This window comes from Chinchilla lanigera, unplaced genomic scaffold, assembly GCF_000276665.1.
Source record: "Chinchilla lanigera isolate Chin_1 unplaced genomic scaffold, ChiLan1.0 scaffold00028, whole genome shotgun sequence".
Lineage (NCBI taxonomy): Eukaryota > Metazoa > Chordata > Mammalia > Rodentia > Chinchillidae > Chinchilla > Chinchilla lanigera.
The window spans coordinates 23,350,223-23,362,118 of record NW_004955429.1 but is presented as its reverse complement, the minus strand read 5'-3'; positions in this window follow the sequence as shown (position 1 = coordinate 23,362,118).

Below are 11,896 nucleotides of genomic sequence, written 5' to 3'. Positions count from 1 at the left end.
AAGTTGACCCTGTCATCACAGCAGTCCCTCCGACCGCCTCTGTGGCCTTTATATCCCTTCCTGTCAGACCTTACACCACTGCTGGGCCCAGCTGCCGAAAGCTGCAGCCTGCTGTCCTGTGCTCAAAAACTCTTAGCAACTAACTGGGTGTGGTAGTGCGTGGCTGTAATCCCAACAGTCCGGGAGGCTGAGGCAGGAGGATCACAAGTTTGAGCTCTTTGAATTAGACCTGTCTCAAAGTAACAAATGCAGAAAGGCTGGGAATATAGCTCAGTGCAAAGGCAAAGAACAAACAAACCCCTCTGAGCAGCTAACTACAACGAGCAGAGTAGAGCATAGCACCTCTGCAGGTCCTCCGAGCTCTGGGCCCGGTCTACCTCAGTGCCTGATCTCTCTCTTCAGCACCATCTGGATTCCATCCAGGGTCCACAGAAGCTCACAATTCTTGCACGCTCCCATGCTTTCTAGTAGGGCTGCTGCCTGGCCAACTGCAGGGGATGTGCCTCACTTCACAGTCTCTGACTGCCTGCCGAGTGACCCCATAGCCACTGGGCCTTTGCATGTGTGATTTTCTCATTCAGAAGCACACTCCTGCCTCAGATCCAGCTACTGAGACCTAGATTCTTCAAACATCTCTTCATCCATGAATCCTTTGAGTTCCTTGCAGGAGAGAGGAGCTCTGGATCAGGAATCTCTGAAAAACGTTGGACCTGAAGTGTTCATAACTGTCTTTGTGTTTATATGCCAGATTCGGCACATAGTCTCCTGAAGGATGTAGACCATGAGTTGTGTTGTGCTATCTGCTGTGTGTGTCACTGTGGCTGACACTGAGTGTTAGCTAGCTTTTTGTTACTATAGCAAGTAGCTGCTATTAGTAACTTATAAAGAGGTAAGGTTCATTTTGGTTCGCCGCTTTAGAGGGTTCAGTCTATGATTTTTTGGCCCATTGCTTTGGGTGAGCGCATCATGGCAAGAGCCTGTGGAGCAAAACTGCTCACTTTGTGGACAGGAAATGAAAGAGAAGGAGGGGCTGGGGTCTCACTCTCCCCCTAAGGGACACACCCCTGATGCCTAGAGACCTTTAATCAGCTCCATCTCTTAGGGTTTTCACCATCTCCAATACTGTCTCACTAGAGACAAAGGCTTTACCATACGTTTTTTTTGGGGACCTTTAAGATCCAAACGTAGGATATGCTCAGCTGATTTTTGCTGGATGAATGAAAGAACCGAGAATTTGTGTTAGGCTTAGGCTGCACATTTTGTGCACGACCCTCTCCTCTCACCTTACCGAGTTTGGTACAGGATTGGGTAGGAGCCTAGGGAAGTTTCCTTCGCTCTCCAGGTTCACATAATGGTGAGCCAAGGGATTCTCAGATATGGGCAAGCTTTTAGGGCGTGAACTGCTCCAGTGCCTGGGCATTGACTGCCTCCAGCCCCAATCCCGGGACTTGGTCTACGGGGCAGGGGTAGAGGGAAGTGCGGGGGAAGGGGCCTTGTCGCTGTCCCCGCTTCAGCAGACCAGCTCTGTTTCTGTGTGTTCCCCATCTTGAGGGTTGATAAAAGGCATCTACAAGAGGTAAAAAAATTTTTAAACGAAAAACAAAAATAAACAATCTCTATAAGCCAAGAAGGTAAAAATTTAGAACTTTCGGAAATCTGTCTAAGTCTATTTGGAGGGCTCTCAAAGAAAGCACATCTAACAACTTTTAATGCAGGCAATCGCCGGGCCCCAGAATCACCAGGTCCAGAGAGTCAGTCTGCAGACCCGGTTTTAGCCCCAGCTCTGCCATGAGCGATGCATCTCAATTAAAAGCCCCAGGTGGGGCAGTGGAGGTGCCGTGAAGTGACACTCCCAGCAAGGTGGCAGGGTGCCTGCGCCGGTGGGAGCCCTCAGCCCTGGTCCTTCTCTTCTGAGCCTACCTTGCTGATCTTGATCTCTGAAGCCCACCCCAGCTCGTGCATTTGCAAACTCTGTGACTCAGCTGGTGGCCTCGTGGGCCCGGTGCTGGGGAAATGCTGCATGCGCGTTTATTCTGGGTCTGGATATTTAAAGAGCCGAGCATGTTGCACCACGTTTCGGAAGTGCTTGGGGAGGGCAGGGTCTGGACCCAGCTTCTCTGGAAACAGTTGTAGATATCCTGCCCCAATCCCCTGCTCCACAAAGGCTGGTTTTCTTCCCCTAAGAATCTGACGTGGGTCCAGCTCATTGTGTCCACCCCGCTGGCTCCTGGCTGTGCAGCCCGGGAGGAAGCAGGTGGCCTGTGGCGGGACACATGCCCAGCTGCAACCCAGGCCTGCGGTGGGTCCCTATCCAGGGCCAGCCTTGCTGTCTGCAACACAAGCTTGGCGAGGCCCTGGGCTGCTGTGGGTGGAAGCCGTGCATTGTCTGGTTCTGCTCAGGCACTAGCGGTGTGGGAGGAGCTGACCCTCCCCCTGGCGGGGGGACAAGATCGGAGCTCTCTGGGCCCTCAGGGGTCTTGGCGCAGTTGGCAGTCACAAGACCCCCGGGCCTTAGGCAGTGCAGCTTCTTCTTCCGGGCTTGTTGTTTGCCCTGGCTCAGGAAGCTCCGACGGAAAGCTGGAACTCTGTTTCCGACGGCCTGCGTCATTTTTACTATTTGGAAGGCCTCGCTGGGCCGCTCTTAGGGAGGTGGCTCTTTTGTTGCTTTGCTCACTCAGGATGTTGTTTGCAACCAGTTTCCTCACAGATCGCAGCGTCGGCTGTCTTCGTGTCCCTTCCCCTCTGAGAAACCCTCCAGGGCTGGCCGGCTGCTCTGAGCGGCCACCATCTGACTTTCCTCTTATGACATTTATTGTTCTCAAGACTGCTCTCAGGGGTCACTGTGCCCACATGCTGTGAGAGCACATTTGAAAAATACAGGAAATACAGGTGATATGGGAGGAAAATCCACCAGCTCAGTCCCGTGAGCATTCTGCTGGTAATTACTCTGTCTTGTTTTCAGCGGGGCTCGGCCCGCACAGGTGGTTAGGGCACCGGCTTGTCACACTCAGGTCAGCCCCGTGTCCGTGCCCTGTTCCACACCCGAGGGTGCTCTCTGGGCGCAATGTGTAGACCCCCCCTGTGGCCCTTTCACCAACAACACAATGGCCAAGATGTTAACACGGTTAAGGAAGGTAGAGAAGATCATGAGCGACTGTTTGTTTTAGGTCTTGCCCATTTTTTGCATATTTTTCAGTAACAAACACCAGAGCAGAGGCAGAAGATCAGAAGTGCGGTCTCAAGCACCAGGTGGCCTGGGTGAGTTTCTTAGAGAGAGAATGCCCTGGGTTCTTAATCTCTGAAACGTGGATAATAATGCTACCTGTCTCATTTGTAAATTTTGAGGTTGTGTTGTAGGCACAGCCCCATAAGCTGTGACCACTGTGGCTTTACATTATCATTATAATCACAACAATTCCAGTTCCTGTTATGGGCTGAGTTGGGCCCCCACCCCTTACATTTACGCACTGAAGTCAGCCTTCAGGACCTAAGAATGTGACTGTGCTAGTCAGCTTTCTGTTACTATCACAAAATAGCTGAGATAATTAACTCCAAAAAAGAAAAGACTTATTTTGACTCATGCTTTTGGAAGTTCTAGCCCAGCATGAAGTGGACCATTGCTTTGGGCTTCTGGTGGGTGAACAGCTGAGCTCGTGGACAGGGAGCGAAAGAAAAAGAGGAAGAGCGCAGCATCCCACAGTTCCCTTTAAGGCTGTGCCTCCAACGACCTAAAGACCTCACCTACGCCTCGCCTTTTAGGCTTCTACCACCTCCCAGTGCTGCCTGGGGGGCTGAGATTCAATATGTGGGACTTTGGGGGAGCAGTCAACATCCACACTCCAGCAGAGACTGTATCTGGAGAAGGGATCTTTAAAGAGGTGATCAAGCTTAAGTGAGATCATGAAGGTGTGGTCCTAACCCACCAGGACGAGTGTCCTAGGAAGCGGACACATCAGAGATGTGTACACACAGAGGAAAGACCGCACAGAGACGGGGGTTAGGAGGCCCGAGAGTGAAGGAGAGAGGCCTTGGGCGAGACCAGACCTGCCAGCACCAAATCTTGGAGGTTCTGCCTCCAGCACTGTGACAGAGTAAGTTTCTGCTGTTTGTGCCGCCAGCCTGTTGTACTTTATCATGAAAGCCTGGTAAAGTGCTGTCGTTGCTTAACAGGAACAAGAGCATCCCCGGCTCGTGGCTTGGACCTCGGCCCTGAGCCCCGGCCCGGCCCCTGACCCACGGGTGGCAAACACGCTGCCCACTCTGGAGCCCCCCACCCTTCCCGGGTGCCCAGTATCTGTGTGGTGTCCCCGAACTCTAACTCCACGCTTATGCCTCAGCACACCTCTTCCCCCAGGCAGCAAGTCTCCCTCAACCCCATACCAAGGAATTTGCTTTCTTTTCTTTCTTGAGCCTCGGGCAGCCACTTTCCCATACAAGGTACCGCTTTCTTGAAGGTGCGTCTGAGCTCCGATGAGGTAGCTTTCCTCCCTGCAAAGGCTGTCGGAGCTTTGTGCACGCTCCACCTGCAACAGCACCGTGATGGTCTCTTAGGTGGCGTCTTGCATCCAAGATGCGGATGTGGTGAGGAAGTGTGTGCGGTGCGTCCTGCGTCATGGGACACAGCCCGCCTTCTGCCCCTCTGTCGAGAGCACAGGAAAAGCAGTGGTTGGGTGAGGATTACTTTTAGGCTCTACACAGTTCCGGCCAGCTCCTGCTCCTGTGCTAGGTCGATAACCAGTGCACCTTGTCTGCTAAGTCAGCCCTCTTCATCTCTATTTTCTCAGGAGGCAGCCTTATAAATCTGACTAATAACTCCCACTTCATTTTCCCAAACTCCATTAGAGGGAAATTATCATGAAGCTCAAATACTCGCCAGGTTATTCATGGGAAAGACCTTTGGCTTTTAAAAAATGCATTTTAGATGGCTGGATTAATCTAGTGGATATTACAGCGCAGCCTTGCTGAAGTTTGCAGGAGGTTCCTGGCACCGGCATTGTGCATTGCACGGTGCTGCCAAGGAGCATGAATTATCTTTACAGGAAGAGGCAGGAACTCACGTGTCAGGTGGAAAGACCCACCGGCAGTGCCTGATGGAAGCCCAGGGCCCTTTGCTCCGCATTAAGGTTCTGCAAGGTCGAGTCATAATCACACAGCTTGGGGGCAAACACCCTAGCGGGCGCCTCTCACCAAGGCCACAGGGCAGAGCAGCGGGAATCCATCCACTCCCCTCTCCAGCTGGCCCTGTGTGCCCACAGGGGTTGGGACAAGGGTAGCTTGGAAAAAAACACGTACCTCATGGCCTAATTTATGACAGGCACACGGAGGAAAAATGCTAATATCATTCTTTTTATTACCTCTCTGGCACGGCAAGTTAATTAAAATAATATGACTGCTGCTTTGCATTCATTTAAGAGGTTGATTTGTAATGTAAATATATGCATTTTTATAGCACACACATCAATATAAGAGTATTAATAATGATAATGTTTATTACTAAGTAAGCTAGGGAAGGAGTTGTATGTAGATTATTTATGACCCCCTGGAAGGCCAACACTATTGAATCCATTTTGCAGATGAAAAAATTGAGGCTCCAAGTAGTTAAGAAACCTGCCCGAGGTCACCCAGCTGACGTGTGGCATGCTAAGTTACAGGACTGCATTTGTGGCAGGGTGGCATGAAACATGCCTTTGCATAGCTTTGCTCATCTGCCTCTCCTAGTCCTCAGCACGGGGCAGGGGGAACCTGGCACTATTCATTGTGACGTGGTGTGAGGAAGCTCTGGAATACAGCCTAGTGCAGGAAGGGCACGTGAACCCTTAGCATGGTAAGGGCGGCATGGATTCTTCGTGTTGTTAGGAAGCGTACCCTTTTCTCACGTAGAATAGACCAGCTGTGTTTTGGAAGGGCAGTGCTCATCGTGTGGTGGTGAGCCATGTTTGATCTCACAGGCCCCAGGACAAAAGCAGCTGCAGTTGAAGTAAAAGGCCAAGTCCTCCTGTCCCCTTTCTCATTCCAACCTCTGCTCAGCTGAAAGGGCCGCTTCCAAGTCCTTACCCACCATGCTCAATACAGGATGCTTAAAAATAATTAGGCACTGGGGCTGGGGATTTAGCTCAGCAGCAAAAGCTCCTGTCTGGCAAGCGCAAGGTCGTGAGTTCGGTTCCCGGTACCGGAGAAAAACCAAAAAAAAAAAAAAAAAAAAAAAAATTAGGCATTATTTTCTTCTAGACCGTAAATTGAAAAATCCTGCAAAGCTTCCCCTAAAACCTACTATTGGAGTATTTATCTTGGTTGATGGATATTTGAATTACTTCAAGTATTTGGTAGTACAAATGAAGCTGTGATGAACATAATTTTGATAAAATCCAATTTATCTTTTTTTCTCTTATGCATCATGTTTTGGTGTCATACTCAAGAAATCTTTGGCTCATATAAAGTCACAAAGATATTATTTATATATTCTAGAAGATAGTTTTAGGCTTTCTATTTAGGTCTGCAATCCATTTTTGTGTTCATTTTTCACACATGGCACAAGGTACAGGTCAAAGGATTTCTTCCTAGAAAATTTTTTCAAGTATTCAATTTATTTCTACTCTCAAGATTTAAGAATCTTCTTCTCCTTTCATTAACTAATCAACTCGTCATGGTAAAAATTTTGGAAAGACAAATTCATGCCCAGATTCTTATTTGGAAGAAGGAAGGACGGAAATGAAGCTCAGTGTGACATGAATTAAGGTAGGGACGGAGCTGCCACAGCTCAGGTTCTGCTGGAACGGAGACTCAGTGGGGTGGACTGGGGACCCAGGTCAGTGTGGGAGAGGTTGAGGTGGGTAGAAGGTGGCTGGGCCCCCCACATTTTCACATTACACAAGTAGGAAGGCAGACACATTTAAATGTCCTTTGCAGAAACTGGAGTCAGGGGTCTGGAAGGCACAAGGTCTTGAACAAGTCTTGCTTCATGGCCACACACAAAGGCAGCCACTGCATGATACAGAAGCTATGAGAGTCACAGGAGAGCTCTGAACCCTATCACTGCTGTAGCCCAAGCACAGCTCCCTCCCTTTATGCCTGAACTTTTTCATTTTCACATTGTGACAGTGGCCACAGCTCCAGTGACCACAGTTCTGCGGGAACCAGGCCAGTACGAATTCCCGTGATGGGGATGAAGGACTGAGGATGTGGCCCTGTTTCAGGACCGTGAGCTCAGGCAGCTGTTGTGTTACACATGGCTTGTACATGTTTGCTCATCTGCAGAAGCACTGCCGTGGCCTCCCACTCCTGGAAGCTTCTGACTTCTGCAGATCTGGTCCCTGAGAGCTTCATGTCTGCATTTGGTCTTCCTCGTCCGCTGCTATGTCAACCTGATGTTGGAAGGGTAGAAGATGCAGATCTAGCCAGCACTGCACCCTGACATCCTGTCCAGAGATGGGGTGGTGGGTCATGTACCTTTGGGGGTGCTTACCACTTTACTATGAAGGACATCACTTACGGGCCACCAGATGGAAATACCCATAGGGTCAGATATGGGGCGGTGGGGAGGGTGTGTGTCTTCCATGCCTCTCTGAGCAGGCCACCCCCTCAGCCCCAGTTTCTACTAGAAATGTGTGGGACTGTGTTAAATCTTTAAAGCAATCAATCTGGGGAGAAGTGATGTGCTAACCATAGTGCATTTTCTGATCTACAATGTGTGTTTTTCAATTTATCTAGGTTTTCTTTAATTTCTATAAGCAAACTTTGGTAGTATCTTACGTATGTGTTGGTAACACTATTTCTACTTTATATTCTTGATGCAATTTTAAGTGACATTATTTTTCTTAATTCTAACTCCCAATTGTTTATTACTGGTGTATAGAAATAAACTTGATTTTGTATATTGATAGTACACCCTCAGACTTGCAAAACTCACTAGTTCAGTATGTTGATTATAGATGATCCTATTGTAAAGTAAGGTGCCTGTGCTTTTCACATTGTAAACTGAATGTCTTTAATTTATTGTTCTTTCCTATTTCTCCAGTGAGAAGTTCCAGCACAATACAGTGTTGAATAAAGTTTATAAGAGCAGATATCTTTGTTCTATTCTTGATCTCAGGAGAGTGAAAGGATTTAGTCTTTTCCTTAATTATGATGTTAGTTGTAGATTTTCTGTAAATGTCTCAGGCTGAGAAAGTTCACTTTTATTTCTAATTGGCTGTATTTTTTTTTTAAAAACAGGAACAAATGTATCTTGTGAAATGCTTTTTCCTTTTCAAGTAATCATGCAATTTCTTCTTTGACTCACTAATTACTTAGAAATGTGTTCTTGTTTACAATTATTTGGAGATTTTTCTATTACTGATATGCAATTTATTTTCACAGTGATCAGAGACCATGTATATTACTCTAGTCCCTTCACATGGATTGTGCCTTGACTGATGCACTAGAGCTCTGCACCTTGGTAAGCTCATTGGTTGCACTTGAAATGGATGTGGGTTCTGCAGTTGAATGGAGTGTTCTACAGATGCCAGTCAGGTCAAGTTGGTTGATATTGTGTCTTAGTCTTCTATGTCGTTGTTGATTTTCAGTCCATTTGCTTTTATCTGTTACTGATTTATAATTGTAGATTTGTATATTTCTTTTTGCAGATCTATCAGATTTTACTTCTTGTATCGGACAGTCTGCTAGTTGATCCATATGTTTAGGACTACATGTTCTCTTGATTATCAGATCTATTTATCATCATAAAATGACATTTTTAAGGCTTGAAACTATTGTTTGAAGTAAGACATGTCATGTACAGGTACAAATTCCTTGTGATGGATGAGTTGTGCCTGAGTTCAGGGTGCCATTAGCCAGCTGCCTGGGGAACTTGGACTGGTTTCCCACGCCCCGTGGTTACTGCAGGTCATGCATTAGTCCGGGTCACCATCAGCCAGCTGCCCAGGGAACTCAGACTGATGCCCCCATGCTCTGTGGACATTGTGAGTCATGCCCGAGTTCAGGGCACCATGAGCCAGCCACCTGGGGAACTCGGACTGGTGCCCTGAACTCCATGGTTATTGTAGGTCACGTGTTAGTCCCGGTTGCCATCAGCCAGCTTCCTGGGGAACTGGACTGAGGCCCCATGCTCTGTGGACATTGTGAGTCATGCCTGAGTTCAGGGCAACATTAGCCAGCCACCTGGGGAACTTGGACTGGTGCCCTGTGCTTTGTGGTCATTGTGCATCACACAGGAGTCCTGGGTGCCATCAGCCAGCTGCCTGGGGAACTGGGACCTGCACCCCATGCCTCACGGACATTGTGAGTCATGCCTGAGGTCCTGGGTGCCCTCTGTCATCTGTCTGGGGAACTCCAGGTGCTCCAAGTCCCACTGACATTGTGGGTTGTACCTGAGGCCCTGAAGAGACAGGTACACCCCATCAGCTGCCTGAGGACCCTGATCCAGCACCCCATGTTGCACTAACATTGTGGGTCAGCACAAGGCCCCTGGATCCTCAGTCAACTGCCTGGGGACCCTTTTCCTGAAGGCCAGTGCTCCATTGCCATTGGGGGCTCTCCTCTGAGCTGTACATTCCATCAACTGTGTGGGGATCCCAGACCCCAAGGACACACCTTCTGCTGCCATCATGAGGCAAGCCTGACAACCAGGAAATCCAGGGACCCTAGAGACTGAGCTGCCCAGGAAGAGTGAGGCCCAGCACTTTGCTTCCAACATCCAAAATGACAAGACAAAGGACCAAAATGCAATCTCAGAACTCCACCCTAATCAGAACAAGTCCAAGAGACATCGACATAGGAGAACTCAGAAGTTACACACCTGAAATCTCTGAAATGATTGCAACTGAAGTAAAAAAGCCATAGAAGACATCAGATCAGAAATAATCTCTCACGTAAAAAATGAAATGACAACAATAATGAAAGAATTGCTCAGCACATCTAAAGAGGACATATATAAAAAAATAGAGGAGCATAGAAAAATAATGGAAACATTAAATGAACAATACCGGAGAGAACTAGAATGTGTGAAACAGATTCATACAGATATCCAGGAAATCAAAACTTCCATCAAAAGCTGGTAAAACCACTTGAATAAAGCCAAAGACAGACTTCTAGATCTTGAAGACAGCATTGCAGAGGGCCATCATGAAAGGAAAGATCTCTCAAAAATTGTAAGGAACCAGGAAATAATTCAACAGCTGCAAGATGATGCAAAGAAAAACAATGTAAGACTGATAGGCATCAATGAAACAGCAGGAGTCAACACAAATGACATAAGTAGACTATTTGCAGAAGTAATAGCAGAAAATTTCCCAAGTATGGAAAAAGAATCTGCCATACAGGTGAGGCATATAGAACTCCAACAAGCCATAACCAAAATAAACTGCACCCACACATATAATAATCAAGATCCCAGAAATCCAGAAAAAGGATAGAATATTAAAAGCTGTTAGAGAAAAGAAACAGATCACCTATAAAGGAAAGCCCATCAGAATCACAGCAGATTTCTCAATACAAACTATCAAATCAAGAAGAGCTTGGAGTGAAGTATTCCAGGTCCTAAAACAAAACAACTTCCAACACAGATGGTTGTATCTTGCAAAACTATCCTTCAAATTTTAATGGAGAAATAAAATACTTCCATGACAAAGAACAACTAAAGAACTTCATGAGCACAAAACCAACCCTACAAAGACTACTAAAAGATATTCTAGAAAGAGCTAAAAATTACCACAACCTCAAGAACAACTATAGAAAGGAACAATCTAGCAGAGAAAGCAATTAAACAGAGAGTGAAAGTAGGAAACCAACAGCAAGTAAATAACATGACAAAGATAAACCAATACATAACAGTTATAACTATTAATGTAAACAGCATCAATTCACCAATCAAGAGAAGCAGACTGGCAGAGTGGATCAAGAAACAAAATCCAACAATATGCTGTATATAAGAAACACATTTAACTCAAAAGGAAATTCATGGACTGAAAATCAAAGGTTGGAAAACAATTCTTCATGCAATTGGAACCCCCCAAAAAAAGCAGGGGTAGCTATTCTGATTGCAGACAATGTGAACTTCAAACCAAGAATGATCAAAGGTGATAAAAAAGGTCACTACATACTTGTGAGGGGAAAACTTCAAGAGGAAGAGATAACAATCATAAATATGTATGCACCTAATATGGGAGCACCCAACTATATAAGATAAACCTTAGTAGACATGAAAAACCAAATAACTAATAACACTATTGTAATGGGGACTCTTAATACCCCATTGCCACAAAGAGAAAAGTCAACTGGACAAAAAATCAGCAAAAAAAATAACAGAACTGAACAAAACTTGTGAACAAATGGACTTAGTCAATGTACACAGAGTGTTCTACCCCACAACATCAGAACACACATTCTTCTCAGCTGCTATTTTAAAGACCATGTACTAGCCCATAGAACATGCTTAAGTAAATGCAAAGGAATTGAAATTATCCCTGCATACTATCTGACCATACTGCAATGAAATTGGAAATTAATGACAAAAGGAACCACAAAAATGTCATAAACACATGGATGTTAAATAACAGCCTCCTGAACAACCAATGGGTCATAGATGAAATTAAAGAAGAAATTAAACAGTATCTACAAACAAACAAAAATGCAAATATAACTTACCAGAATCTGTGAGATGCACTGAAAGCAGTCCTCATGGGGAAGTTTATAGCAGTGAACTCACACATGAGGAAAACAGAATGAGAACAAATAAATAGCCTAATGCTGCAGCTCAAACTTTTAGAGAAAGAAGAACAAGTCAAGCCCAAAGCCCAAAGAAGGGAAGAGATTTTAAAGGTCAGGGTAGAAATAAATGCAATTGAGACAAAGAAAACACTACAATGAATTAATGAATCAAAGAGTTGGGCCTTTGAAAAAA